Source organism: Rhinoderma darwinii, chromosome 7 (assembly GCF_050947455.1).
Source record: "Rhinoderma darwinii isolate aRhiDar2 chromosome 7, aRhiDar2.hap1, whole genome shotgun sequence".
Classification (NCBI taxonomy): Eukaryota; Metazoa; Chordata; class Amphibia; order Anura; family Rhinodermatidae; genus Rhinoderma; species Rhinoderma darwinii.
In genome coordinates this window covers 46,157,002-46,171,450 of record NC_134693.1, presented here as the reverse complement: position 1 = coordinate 46,171,450, position 14,449 = coordinate 46,157,002, and the positions used below count along the sequence as shown (strand labels likewise).

At 48.2% G+C, this 14,449-nt stretch overlaps 1 protein-coding gene across 1 annotated transcript in view; it reads left to right on the top strand.

Annotated features, from left to right (window-relative positions):
* The first annotated feature begins 917 nt into the window (after positions 1-917).
* LOC142657160 (dimethylaniline monooxygenase [N-oxide-forming] 2-like) overlaps positions 918-14,449 on the top strand; it is a 44,330-nt gene continuing 30,798 nt past the window's right edge. The window contains exons 1-2 of the mRNA XM_075832211.1: positions 918-1,004; positions 10,659-10,806. The gene's annotated coding sequence lies outside the window, so the exon portion shown is untranslated. The remainder of the gene's footprint in view (positions 1,005-10,658; positions 10,807-14,449) is intronic.

Sequence of the window (14,449 nt, the reverse complement as noted above, 5' to 3'; positions counted from 1 at the left end):
CACCTGTTGTTGGTTCCTATAGATGTGGCCACCAGAGATGCTTGTGCTGTAGTAACATCACCCATGGCTACACGTCCTTTACTTCAGCCGTCACAAACGAATCTTTTCCTATCAAAACGTTTATCAACTGCAGTAATAGTTACGTCATTTATCTCCTGAAATGCTCCTGCAACCTGCAATACGTGGGGAGAACAACCCAACAACTGCGGTGCAGAATCAACAAGCATAGATTCAATGTGAAAACCGGTTTTTTAAAACATAGTGTTTCACGACACTTCTTAACTGTTCATAATAGGGACTTTAGTAATATTTGTGTCACCCCCATTGAAGTTATTCCGGTTAGTGATAACGATAGGTACAATAGACTGAAACAAAGGGAGAATTATTGGATTTTTAAGTTGTCGTGTCTGCAGCCTTGTGGTCTTAATGATATTTCAGAATCTGCATTGGACTGATTGCCATTAGCCTATCCGAATTATATTTGTGCTACTTTTGACCAAGTTATGCATTACATTTATGTATCTATTTTTATATTTTTATATTAATATATTAAGATGTCAAATCTATATTTATTTTTCATATGTATTTATTGATATATATTTATTATTATATATATGCTTTATTTCATATTTCCTTCATATTCACTTTCTCTGAATGAACTTATCTCTCCATTTTCCCTTTTATCGGATTGATAATCTTATTATTGTAACTATTCTACTACCCTTTACCATTGTTTCCTTTGTATTCCCAAAAAAATATGATCACAATGTAATAATCCCTTTTTATCTTACCCCTTGCCATGTAGCGATACATCCTCTGTCTGTGCTGTCCCTTTGCCTTTTACCCTTTTTTTTCCTTTTGCGGCCACCGTAGCTACTGTGGTCGTCTTGACTACGTTTATGCCGGCATTTGTTTACTGCTGCCTTATCTCTCTGCACTTCGGTGTTCTTCGGATCGTGTTCTCATTTGTTTGTTCATCCTTTTATTGCCTCTTCTGAACTGCGGTAAGCCTCTTAATTGTACTAATCCTCTCAGGCCCTGAAATGTCATCTGGTCTACTACCCTCCCCGTTTTGTCTTCTACATCCGTTCATCATCTGTTCCTTAAATACTATGTTCCACTTTGTTGGGACTGTTTTCATGTTTTTCTATCTCTGCTGTCACTGCTGTTGATCCATATATACCCCTATGTATGCACTTTTTTAAACGCATTCAATGTTTTTTAAATGTGAATATGTACCTAATGCTGTCAGACACACCTGGTCTTATTTACCTTCTTAATGACTATGTGTTTTTTGGCGTTTTTTTTAACCCCTCCCCATCTTCCTTTGTATATTTAAACTGTACACTGTGCTGCTCTGTTATACCGATTTCTTTGCCTGACGAAGACGCATGTCCTGCGTTGAAACGCGTTGCATAATAAATCAACTCATGATTACTCATCTGCTTTTTCTTCATATCAAGTAGCGCTCTCCAAAAAATATCCAGTTTTATTTATATATTTCACTGAAATATACTACCCTTATCCAGGTATCCTGGGTTCCAAGCACCTCATTGCCAGAAACTATTGGTGGCCTGGGTTGCCTAAAGACGTTAAGGCCTACGTCGCCGCTTGTGAAATTTGTGCTAGGTCCAAGACTCCCAGGTCCCGACCAGCAGGCTTACTATGTTTTTTGCCCATTCCCCAGAGACCTTGGACCAATATCTCCATGGATTTTATCATCGATCTGCCTCCATCTCAAGGAAAGTTGGTGGTGTGGGTTGTAGTAGACCGCTTCAGTAAGATGTGCCACTTTGTGCCCCTCAAGAAACTACCCAATGCTAAGACGTTAGCTACCTTATTTGTCAAACACATCCTGCGTCTCCATGGGGTTCCTGTCAATATTGTTTCTGACAGGGGGGTACAATTTGTTTCATTGTTTTGGAGAGCTTTCTGTAAAAAGTTGGAGATTGATCTGTCCTTCTCCTCGGCCTTGCATCCTGAAACTAATGGCCAAACCGAGAGGACTAATCAGTCTCTAGAACAATATTTAAGGTGTTTTATCTCTGACTGTCAATATGATTGGGTCTCCTTCATTTCCCTCGCCGAATTTTCCCTTAATAACCGGGTCAGTAACTCGTCAGGGGTCTCCCCTTTTTCTGTAATTTTGGGTTTAATCCACGGTTCTCTTCCATTTCACCTGGTGGTTCCAACAATCCTGAGGTAGATGTCGGGGCCCAGGTTCAGAAGAACCTAGAGGCGTCCCAGAGCATACTAAAGACTAGAGATGAGCGAACTTATGAAAAGTTCGGTTCGGCTAGTTCGCCGAATTTCACGAAAAAGGTCGATTCGGACCGAACTAGTTTTGACCGAACCTGTAATTTCCGTGCGCCGAGCATGGTACTGTCCAGGGTGCTGAAAGAGTTAATGGGCTGCTCTAACTCTTTCAGCAACCTTGACAGTACCATGCTCGGCGCGCGGAAAAGACAATTTTAATGTAATAAAAAAAAATTAAAAAAACGTTCATACTTACATTCCTCTTGTCCGGCCTCCAGCGATGACGTTTCATCCATGTCGCCGCTGCAGCCAATCATAGGCTGTAGTGGCGGTCACGCACATCACGTGACCGCCTCTGCATCCAATCACAGGCTGCAGCGGCCTCTGCAGCCAATCACAGGCTGCCGCGGCCGCTGCAGCCAATCACAGGCTGCAGCGGCCTCTGCAGCCAATCACAGGCTGCCGCGTCAGGAAAAAATGTCGGACTGGAGGAAGAAGAGGGACAACGACTGGGTACGTATGAAATGCTTTTTATTTTATTTTTAATCAGCAGCCTCTTTTCTCTATCAGTGATTGATAGAGACAAGTGGCTGCCGATTAGTATAATATTTTTGTAATGTTTTTTCTGCCCGCCCGGATTCGGTCAAAACGTGTTCGGCCGAACCCGGTGAAGTTCGGATTCACTGCGAACCGAACTTTTCGCGATGTTCGGACCGAAACCGGGTTCGGTTGTCCCGGTTCGCTCATCTCTACTAAAGACTCAGGCAGATAGAAGACGTTCTGCTAACCCCTTGTTTGTGGTCGGGATTCTGGTGTGGCTGTCTTCAAAAAATTTGCGCCTTAAAGTCCCGTCCAAAAAATTTGCTCCCCGGTATATAGGGCCATACAAGGTCATTGAGGTCATTAACCCTGTCTCCTTCCAACTGGACTTACCCCCGTCTTTTCGAATACACAACGTGTTTCATGCCTCCCTCCTGAAACGCTGCTCCCCATTCTTGGCTACCTCGAGGAAACCTCCGGTCCCTGTTCTCACCCCTGAAGGGGTAGAATTCGAGGTGGCCAAGATTGTGGACAGCAGGATGGTCCAAGGCTTCCTCCAGTACCTGGTCCATTGGAGAGGATACGGCCTGAGGAGAGGACTTGGACACCCGCCCGGGATGTTCACGCTGGGGTGTTGCTCAGAAGGTTCCATCTTCGGTTCTCCAATAAGCCAGGTCCACCTAGAAAGGGTCCAGTGGCTCCTCATAAAAGGGGGGGATACTGTAAAGGATCTGCCAGACACAGCTTCTGTGTCGATGCCCATGCTTAATCAGTCTGCACCTGCTCCTAGGTCTGATAGAGTGACTCGATCTGCTACCACTCAGGCTGGTAGGCTCAGGAGTGGGAGAACCTATCACAGCGGTTCTAGCTCCCGCCCTCTGTCTATTTATACCTTCATTTCCTGCTTGTCTTTGCCTGTGATTTTTTCCTGTTTCCTGGCTCTGCTGCTACTGCTATTATTATTGACCTTGCTTCATTTTGACCCTGGCTTTACTGACTACGCTCCTGCTCTGTGTTTGGTACCTCGTACACTCCTGGTTTGACTCGGCTCGTTCACTACTCCTGTTGCCGTGGGCAACTGCCCCATTTCCCTTAGCTTCTGTGTACCCTTGTCTGTTTGTCTGTCGTACACATATTGAGCGTAGGGACCGTCGCCCAGTTGTACGCCGTCGCCTAGGACGGGCCGTGCAAGTAGGCAGGGACTGAGTGGCAGGTAGATTAGGGCTCATCTGTCTGTCTCCCTACCCCGTCATTACATATCTATGCCAACTGGGCTAAGGTGAACCCCATCGCTGCGGCGAAATCCCGGGGACAATGATTCCAGGTCATTGTGTCAAACTGCAAAACACCCGTTACGGTGGACAAAACATGAAACCTCTTTGTTAATTTTTGCCCTAGCCCTGTTCAAACCCTCCACACTCCTAGCGTTCTGCCACACCTGTCTGGCCTCAAAAGATCCAATTTGATATCCCGCACAAACTCTCTAGAGGGGCGAAGTTCCAAATCGTTACCCCCGACGTGTAACAACAAAATATCCAGTGGCCTATCAATACCTGCATAGAACGGGACTTCCGACAACACCCTATTCCAGAGCATACCCTGCAGCCCCAACCAGCGAACCTGCATCTCCGACCTGTTGAAGCCAATATGCCGACCGTGATGTCGAACATCGGCTCGCAGTGCACCCAAGTACACGTATGAATGGCCAACAATCCACGCCAGACATGCCTCCGCTCTTGAAACACAAATAATAAAATAGCAGACAAATTCAACCATAACACCCCAGCAGCTTCTGGCAAAACTGACCCAGCACTGTAACAACTGAGGATTGACATACCCCCTGAACCTAGCAGATTCCCAACGTCCAATCTTCTTAACCACTGCATCCCCTAAACCCCACCAGGATGCCTCCGTAGCTGCCCCAATCCATAATGAATGCGAACAAAACTCCCTAGCGTTCAAACCCAGGGCCACCAAGCACTTCCGGAAAACCGCAATAAACTGAAACCTAGACAAGGACCTGCAGTTATTAGGAAGGGGCCCCCACCAGTCTTTCGAATATCCAAAAAACGCTCCACACACCCCACCGGGCATCATGGAGAGCCCCCTAATCGTGTCAACACCACCTTCACCCCTTTTCCTTCCTTGTCTTTTTTAGACTGCCGAATCAAACAAGACACGATGTCACCCATTACTGCAACGTCATCCACCAGCAAACCCCCATCCACCAAGCCACTCTGTGCTACCAACTCCAAAATTCTTAAAGCCCCAAAAAACGCCAAGGAGAACGCAGCCTGGAACAAACACACCTCGTACTGTGAAGTACACACTCTACCCAGACTGGCGCACAACTTCCCCAACAATTCGAACGATACGGGGTGCCTAACATCCTGCCGAACCCCTCCTCTACGGTAGCCCCTAAGCGCCTGTCGAACAAAAAAGGACTTGGACACATCAAGGACCACTTTTAACTTACACCAAAATGCCACCACGGCCACTCTCTGCGATGCCACTGAAAAAGATGCCCCTTCACTAAAAGACAAACCAATAAAATATAACAACAACGTTGACAAGGAATCATCCGACACCAGCAAACCTACTTGCAGCATCAAGCCTTTCCAACGTGTCCACACCCTGGAATAAGCCGCCCAGGTACTAGAACCGTCTGATCAGCGCCGCCTATACCCCTAGACCACGAGACAGAGAATCAGTGATATTGTTAACAATGCCAGGAACATGAACAGCAACAAAACACACATTCAAACTGAGACACTGCAGCACCAGTTGAAGCAACAGCCTCACCCAGGGGGGGAACTGGCCGTCTGTTTGTTAATGGCTTGGACCACACCCAAATTGTCGCAGCAAAAACGCTCACCCCAAATTTCGGCTGGCAAAACAATAGGGAACAATTCCAACAATGCCAAGTTAGCAAACAGTCTCTTCTCCCGCCATGAAGCCAGCCATGCCCCTGCACACCACTCTCCCTGAAAATATGCACCAAACCCATGCGCTCCCGACGCATCCGTATGCATCTCCAAATCAGTAGCTAAAGCCAGCCGGCGGCAGAACACCTTATCGATAGGCAATATCCTACAAGCGAAATTCAATTTTCCTAACAAGGACTGAACCGCCCGTAGATGCACTTTCTGCTTCCCCCCCCCATGCGAGCGATAGTATCACGCAAATCAACCACTTTCTCGCCGGCAGTCTGCACTCCATCCGTTCGGTATCAATTATGATCCCTAAGAACTTAACCTGTGTCGCCGGACCTTCCGTTTTTTCAGGAGCCAATGGGGCTCCGAACAAACCCGCTATGCACTCCATCGTACGCAACAAAATCGAGCAGACCCTCGAACCCGGGGGGCCCACAAACAAAAAATCATCTAGATAATGCAACACGGACATCCAGCCCGCCTCCTGTTGCACCACCCACTCTAAAAATGTACTGAACGCCTCAAAATACCCACACGAGATCGAACAGCCCATTGGAAGACAACAATCCATGTAAAATGCTCCTTGCCAGCAAAAACCCAGCAATGGGAAACTATCAGGATGCACCGTCAGCAACCGAAAGGCCGCCTCGATGTCAGTTTTTGCTAGCAAGGACCCCCTGCCAAATTTTCGCACCCACGAAACAGCGGTATCAAACGACGTATAAGATACAGAACATAAGTCGGGATCAATGCCGTCATTCCCCGACCCACCCGCAGGGTACGACAGGTGATGAATGAGGCGAACATTGTTAGGTTCCTTCTTTGGGACCAAGCCCAAAGGAGAAACCCACATGTTAGGCCATGGTAGATCGCAGAAGGGACCTGCAATCCGCCCCAGCCGAACTTCCTTCGCGATTTTTTCTGAAACAATGCCTGGTTGTTCTAACGCCGATGCCAAGTTCTTATAAACACGCCCGGAACCGTCCAATCGACAAGGGATACGAAAACCGTCTGAAAACCCAGTTAGCAAAAATTCCGCTGCCGACTTATCTGTATACCTCACGAGGAGCCGCCGCAACTTTGCCACCCTCACCGGCGTCATCCCGCTTTTGTCCAACATCCGCACCTTTACCTTTTCCCCTCTTGAAACACCGCGACAAGCTGTGTCCTCCACCGCATCCTGAGCACTCATGCTTGTAGCGTCATTCCGACAAGAACTTGCAGTGTCTCTCGTTGAACTGCCAACAACAGCCCTTGCACGAACCAGCCGAGGACCCCGCTGCTGAGGAACCCCCGGCTGTTCAAGAAAAGGACTGCCCCCCCTTTGGGTGCCGCCATAAGCCTCATCCATAGACTAATGTCTTTATGGTCCCAACGAAAACTAGGCCGCACCGACTTCCTCTGGCGAAACTGCTCATCGTACCGTAACCACGCCACACCACCGTACACACGATAAGCTTCCGCAATCCCATCCATATAACAAAAAAGCGCCGAACAATTCTCGGGTGCCTTCTCCCCTACCACGCTGGCCAATATTGCAAACACCTGAAGCCAATTCAAAAAAGTGCGAGGAATCAAACGATAATGCCGCTTCTCTTCCCCGTCCTTTTTACTCTCGTCCAGTTTAACCCTATCCAATAAAATTTTTCCAGAGCTAACAAAGAGAAGATTTCAACGTATTCGTCTTTCCGAATCTTCTCCTTGGTCTCTGCTTTTAAATGAGCGCCTAAAGGACCTTAAAAACACACGTACACCTCCCCTTTTGCCGCATCCGCCAGCCTCACATTCTCCGCCGCCTTGGCTTTAGCCCCACTACCCTCAGACTTTTTGCTCGAACCTGCTGGCGCATCCACCACCTCAGGCGAAATGCTCTCTGCCATTGCCACCCCCGAGGTGCACATTGCGACTGCTCCGGCTCCCGACGCACCCACAGGCCCCGCAATGGGCGGGTGCGCAACCAGGACACTCATATCAGGCGGCGGCCCTAAAGCTGATCACGCCATTGCAGGGGACCCTAGACCGCCGTGTGACCCCCCCAACACGTGCCAACCATTGCAAAACCCCAGACAAAACTCCCTGTAATATATACGCTCATGCCCCCCACCCCCCACAGGTAAAACAGACCCCCAGCCCGCCCTCACCTGGCTATCCCTGGGCAGGATCCCCAGCAGCCGCCATCAGGACTCCGTCCCGACATCCAGGCGGTCCCGACTCTCCACCGGCCGTCACATCTCCTGGAAGCAGACCTCTCCGAGGTGGGACATCCTCCGCCCGATCCAGTTCGTAAGTTCCCCATCTTCCTGGGACTCCCGAGCCGCCATTGCCGCTCCATCTTTGCATGCGGTCGCAGGGGATTCTAGCTCCGCCCCTCCTCCACGCCGCACATGCCGCCGACCAGCCGGAATGACCAGGCTGTGACGCTGCAAAACCAGCTCTGCAGGCCCAACGCTCCCCCCTGCTCCAGCAGGTGAAGCAGCTCGAGACATCCTCCTCCGGGAGCCCGCGCGCTGCTGGGTACGGGCGGTTCCTGCAACATGTAAGCTCACCTGCCTAACTGCCTCCCCGGCCGGCCTCACACCAGGGGATTCAGCCGCTGCACACACCGCCTCGTCACGTAGGGAAGAAGGGGGAGGTGGGACGTCCCCCCTCCCGCCTTCCACTGGGTCCCGCCGTCGAACAGGATTCCTCCCCGACCGCAAGCCCGCCGGAGCAGAACGCCGCTGGCCGGCAAGCACGGGAGGGTCCCTGGAGGAGCTCCTTAACTGGCGCCGGACCCTGGGGGTAGCCTCGGGACTAAGGTGCTCAGGCGGCCTAGAACGACGGGCCTGCTCCCGGACCGTAGGTTCCGCCGCCGCCTCCCCACTTTCAGTAACTCCAGCCATTAGCGTGGCCTGCACGCAGTCCTGGCCCCGCCCTCACCTGGCTGTCCCTGGGCAGGATCCCCAGCAGCCGCCATCAGGACTCCGTCCCGACATCCAGGCCGTCCCGACTCTCCACCGGCCGTCACATCTCCTGGAAGCAGACCTCTCTGAGGTGGGACATCCTCCGCCCGATCCAGTTCGTAAGTTCCCCATCTTCCTGGGACTCCCCAGCCGCCATTGCCGCTCCATCTTTGCATGCGGTCGCAGGGGATTCTAGCTCCGCCCCACCTCCACGCCGTACATGCCGCCGACCAGCCGGAATGACCAGGCTGTGACGCTGCAAAACCAGCTCTGCAGGCCCAACACTCCCCCCTGCTCCAGCAGGTGAAGCAGCTCGAGACATCCTCCTCCGGGAGCCCGCGCGCTGCTGGGTACGGGCGGTTCCTGCAACATGTAAGCTCACCTGTCTGACTACCTCCCCGGCCGGCCTCACACCAGGTGTTTCAGCCGCTGCACACACCGCCTCGTCACGTAGGGAAGAAGGGGGAGGTGGGACGTCCCCCCTCCCGCCTTCCACTGGGTCCCGCCGTCTAACAGGATTCCTCCCCGACCGCAAGCCCGCCGGAGCAGAACGCCGCTGGCCGGCAAGCACGGGAGGGTCCCTGGAGGAGCTCCTTAACTGGCGCCGGACCCTGGGGGTAGCCTCGGGACTAAGGTGCTCAGGCGGCCTAGAACGACGGGCCTGCTCCCGGACCGTAGGTTCCGCCGCCGCCTCCCCACTTTCAGTAACTGCAGCCATTAGCGTGGCCTGCACGCAGTCCTGGCCCCGCTGGGTCACAGCATTGTGGACGGCCGCCAAAAAAATCCTCCATGAAGGACGCCATGCCTAGCCCCACTATACTTACTGCTCCTAGCACTTCAAACTGCTCCCTCAACTTCTCTATACTGGCACCAACTGAGATACCCTCTCCTTAACACCTCCTTTATATAAACCCTACCGAGGCCATGTCCATACCCCCACCTAGTGGCCTAAAATTATAATGCAGACCACTATCACTTATTCCCACTAAGCTAATTAAAGATCCTGTTTACTTCTACCCCAGTCAAGCCACACTCCGCTACGGTTTCACCACGCTCCAGTGCTCTCCTTATCTTCAAAATCGCACTTCACTTCTCACAAACCTCGCTCCACTCCGCAATACCTCGCTTGCAGCTATTTTTTTTATATAGTGCCAACATATTCTACAGCACTGTACAGAAGTTGTCATCACTCACTGTCCCCAGTGGGGTTCACAATTTGAGAACAAAACTTATTTAATAGGACCTTGTTGCAGATTTGACTGCCAAAACTAGAATTGGATCCAGGAGTGGAGACACTTCCTTTTATACATTTCTTTTGTTTAGATTCCGTTCCTGATTTTGTTTTAAAAAATGCGCGCAAAATCTGAAAAGAATCTGCACTGTGTGAACAAGGCCTAAGGGTATGTTCACATGCTTAATAAAAAACATCTGAAAATACGGAGCTGTTTTCAAGGGAAAACAGCTCCCGATTTTCAGAAGTTTTTTTAGCAACTCGTGTTTTTCGCAGCTTTTTTTATGGCTGTTTTTGGAGCTGTTTTTCTATAGAGTCAATGAAAAATGGGTCCACAAACGTCCCAAGAAGTTACATGCACTTCTTTTTCACGGTCATCTTTTTACGTGCCGTTTTTTTAAAACAAGGCGTAAAATAACGCCCCGTCGGAACAGAAGACTGTATTTCCCATTGAAATCAATGGGCAGATGTTTGGAGACATTCTGCTTCCGATTCTACAGCCGTTTTTCGGGACGTTTACGTTCTGAAAAACGGCTGAAAATAGCTTGTGCGAACATACTCTGAGCCATAATCAACAACATTAAAATAAAAAAATGCTGGAAATAGATCACTCTGTGTGTAATGAATCTATAGAATATGAGTTTCACTTTTTGAATTGAATTACTAAAATATATTAACTTTTTGATGATCTTCTAATTCATTGAGAAGGACTAGTATATACACGACTCAAGCTGATGTTGTTTTCATCACACCCAGATCACAGGATATTCTGTGGACTTGCTGTTTGCTTGGGAGGAGAATTATAAAACGTCTGATGCCAGGAAGAAACGTTCAGTCCTTCACCGTGAAAGCTGGAATCTGCAGGTGGCTGACAGTAGCTGAAATATTTAGTACGTATAATAAGGTAAGATTTTAGATTATGTTTGTTTTTGCCAGTTATGTCCTTATGTTAAAGGGATACTATACTTTTTCATAAACTCTTTGTAATATATTAATGAATGCTGCCTGCGAAATTTTCTGGCATAGAAACTTTAGTAATTTTCCCCATAAAGGTCTGTTCGCACCACATTTTCGCATCCTGTTGACCATTTATTTTCTCTTCAAGATTATAGAAAAAAAAATACCTTTAAAACAGAATGCAACTTCTATTGTACAAAAAACAGGATCTCTCTGGATCTTGTTCTTAATCAGGACAGAAAAAAATGAACCTAGATCATTTTTGTGTCCTGTTGCAAAGGTAAATTTGACACACAAAAATCCCCCAGTAACTTTCAATTAATGCAAAAGCGTGGTGTGAACAGAGCTTTAGATATACAGTAGATTATCATTTCAAGCAGTCTGTAGTCTCCAAATGGGACGCTGACTATATACTGTCTATACCCTGCTCTATTGGCAGATTACTTGATCTAGCAGTGGGAGAGATTCTGTTATTAATGATAAAACAGAATTGTTCTTTCAGTGCTTCTAAAGGTCGTCTTTAGGCTGGATTTAGTGGAGTTTTTGTGGTGTGGCTATATGTTACATTAATGTTTAAAGTATAATATCAAAAGCACTACACACACTGCGTCCTGATTTGTGCCGTTTTTGAGGCAATTCTATGGTCAGTGGCATTTTTTCCAAATGCAGCATGCTCTGGGTATGGCGTTTTTTCCAAGCATTTTTCCTATAAACTTCTCTACAGGACTTCAAAAACGCTATGTAAAAAAAAATGTAGAAAATGACACGAAATGAAAAACTCCACTAAAAACACTGTTACATTTTACAAAACATTGCCATTTTAATCGTGCAATTTTTCATGCAGTTTAAAATGGCAGAAGAAAAAAAATCTATGTGCGAAGGAGAACTTAAAAGAGAAATTCAGGCATAATGATCTTCTGTGACAGTGACTGATTACCTGGGAATCAGTGACTGGGAACAAAAGGGCTCCAAAGAGCCCTTTGACACTGCTTAGATATTTCTGTAACTCAAAATTTGATACAACATTCAAGCAACCCACTATTGATTAGAATGTACATTGACATATCAGATCATTTTGACTGGATTTCCCCTTTAAGTAATACTTTTGTATGACCGCATAAAAAAATGTGTGTGCGTGTATGTGTGAAATTTTGTGTAATGACATGATGCAGCTACAGTATGTTACCTGGAAGCATCCATCATACTAAGGGTATGTTCACACGTAGGGTAAAAACGGCAGAATTTCCAACTGGATTGTCTGTGCGGAAATTATGAAGCATCAGGGTATGTTCACACGCTAGCTGTCATTTACGGCTGAAATGACAGCCTGTTTTCAGAAGAAAACAGCTGCGTCGTTTCAGCCGTAAATGCTCCTCCTCGTAATATACGAGGCGTCTGTGACGCTCGTATATCTTGAGCTGCTCTTCATTGAGTTCAATGAAGAACGGCTCAAATTACGTGGCAAAGAAGTGCCCTGCACTTCTTTGCCGAGGCAGTCAATTTACGCGTCGTCGTTTGACAGCTGTCAAACGACGACGCGTAAATTACAGGTCGTCTGCACAGTACGTCGGCAAACCCATTCAAATGAATGGGCAGATGTTTGCCGACGTATTGTAGCCCTATTTTCAGGCGTAAAACGAGGCATAATACGCCTCGGTTATGCCTGAAAATAGGTCGTGTGAACCCAGCCTAATACAGTAGCAGCAAAGTGGATGAGATTTGAACATATGTCATCCACACGCTGCAGGAAAAAGTCAGCAGAAAATAAGTGTGAATACTGACCCACGTTGCGGATTCTCAATCTGCAACATGTCAATTTCTCCTATGAAAACGCAGCAGTTTTTCTGCCGCGCCTAAACATACCCTAAGGACCCCTGCACACTCTGTAGATGTTGTTGCAGAAGTTTCTGCAACTGAAAATTAGTTCCATTTATCCAGATAGTGGTGTTTCTGCAGCAAGCACAAAATCTGCAAAAAAAGCTGCAGCGTTTCCTGGGGCCTTGTTTACACAGTGCAGATTTTTTATGTATTTTTTTTCACGCCAAAACCAAGAATGGAACCTAAACAGAAGGAATAGATAAGGGAAAGCCCTATAGGCTTGCTATCCTGGATCCAATTCTGGTTTTGGATTAAAAAATGCATGCGAAATCTGCAGCAAATCTGCACTGTGTGAACAAGGCCTTGGGGTATATTCACATTAGAATATACACATTATTCTCTTAGACATTTATGACATATCCACTGGAAATGCAAAAAATGTCTGATATATGCTGATCACAGCTCTGGGACCTGCACCTATATCAAGAACAGACTCAGGGGCGTAACTAGGAAACACTGGGCCCCATAGCAAACATTTGACTGGGCCCCCCTCCCCAGGGTGCCACACACAGCCCACCCTTGTAGATAGTGCCCCCTGTAGATTATGCCATACAGCCTCCCTGTAGACAGTACTATACAGCACCCCCTGTAGACAGTACTATACAGCACCCACGTTAGACAGTGATATACGGCCCCCCCTGTAGACAGTGATATACAGCCCCCCTGTAGACAGTGATATACAGCCCCCCTGTAGACAGTGATATACAGCCCCCCTGTAGACAGTGATATACTTTCAAGTATCAAAAAGAGGGACAATGGATGCAGCACACAGCGGCAATATATATATTTTAAGCCACGCCTCTGATCCCACCCAATCCCCGCTCATACACACCCGGTTCAGCCCACACAGTATCATGCTCCCATAGTGCACCCCACACAGTATAATATACCCATAGCTGCCACCATACAGTATAAAGCCAACACAGATGCCCCAAACAGTATAATGCCCACAGAGATGCTCCCATGCAGTATAATTCTCAAACAAATTCCCCCATGCAGTATAATGCCCCCATAGCTGCCCCACCCAGTATAATGCCCCCATACAGTATAATTCCCCCACCCAGTATAATGCCCCCACAGCTGCCCCATACAGTATAAACCCGCTTGTGGATAGCACCCCCCACACACATTTATGGCACCACCTTCCTGCAGTTAGCACCACTGTAGCTCCCTGTAGGAGCGGAATCACATCCCTCTGATATGGACAGTGACATCAGGGGTTAACTCTAAAAGCGGAATCTCCTGCCAGAGCGGGATATGGATAGGGACGCCAGGGGCTTCTCCAGTAGTGGAAGCCCCGGCCAGAGTGTCAAACGGGGATTCCGCTCCTAGAGTGAGACCCTAACATCACTGTCCATTTGATCTGACACCAGGGATTCAGCTCCTAGAGGGAGTTTAGGTGGCGCTATGAACTGCGGGGTGGGGGGGGGGGCTTTAGTTGGGGGGGTGCTATCTACATGGGGATGGCGCTATCTGCAGTGGGGATGGAGAGAAGTCGGGGACTCCCTGTAGAAGGGGAATCCTAAAGGGAGCTTAAGTGGCGCTATATAAACTGCGGTTTTACTGTAAGTTGGTGCGTTTCCGCAGCTAGCACAGGTAAAGCTCACTGAAACCGCAAAAAAAATGCGCACTGTTTTTACCACATGGTTCTCAGCGGGAACAACAACCACAGTACAACAGCACCATCTAAATATTCCCTTGGTACAGGGCCA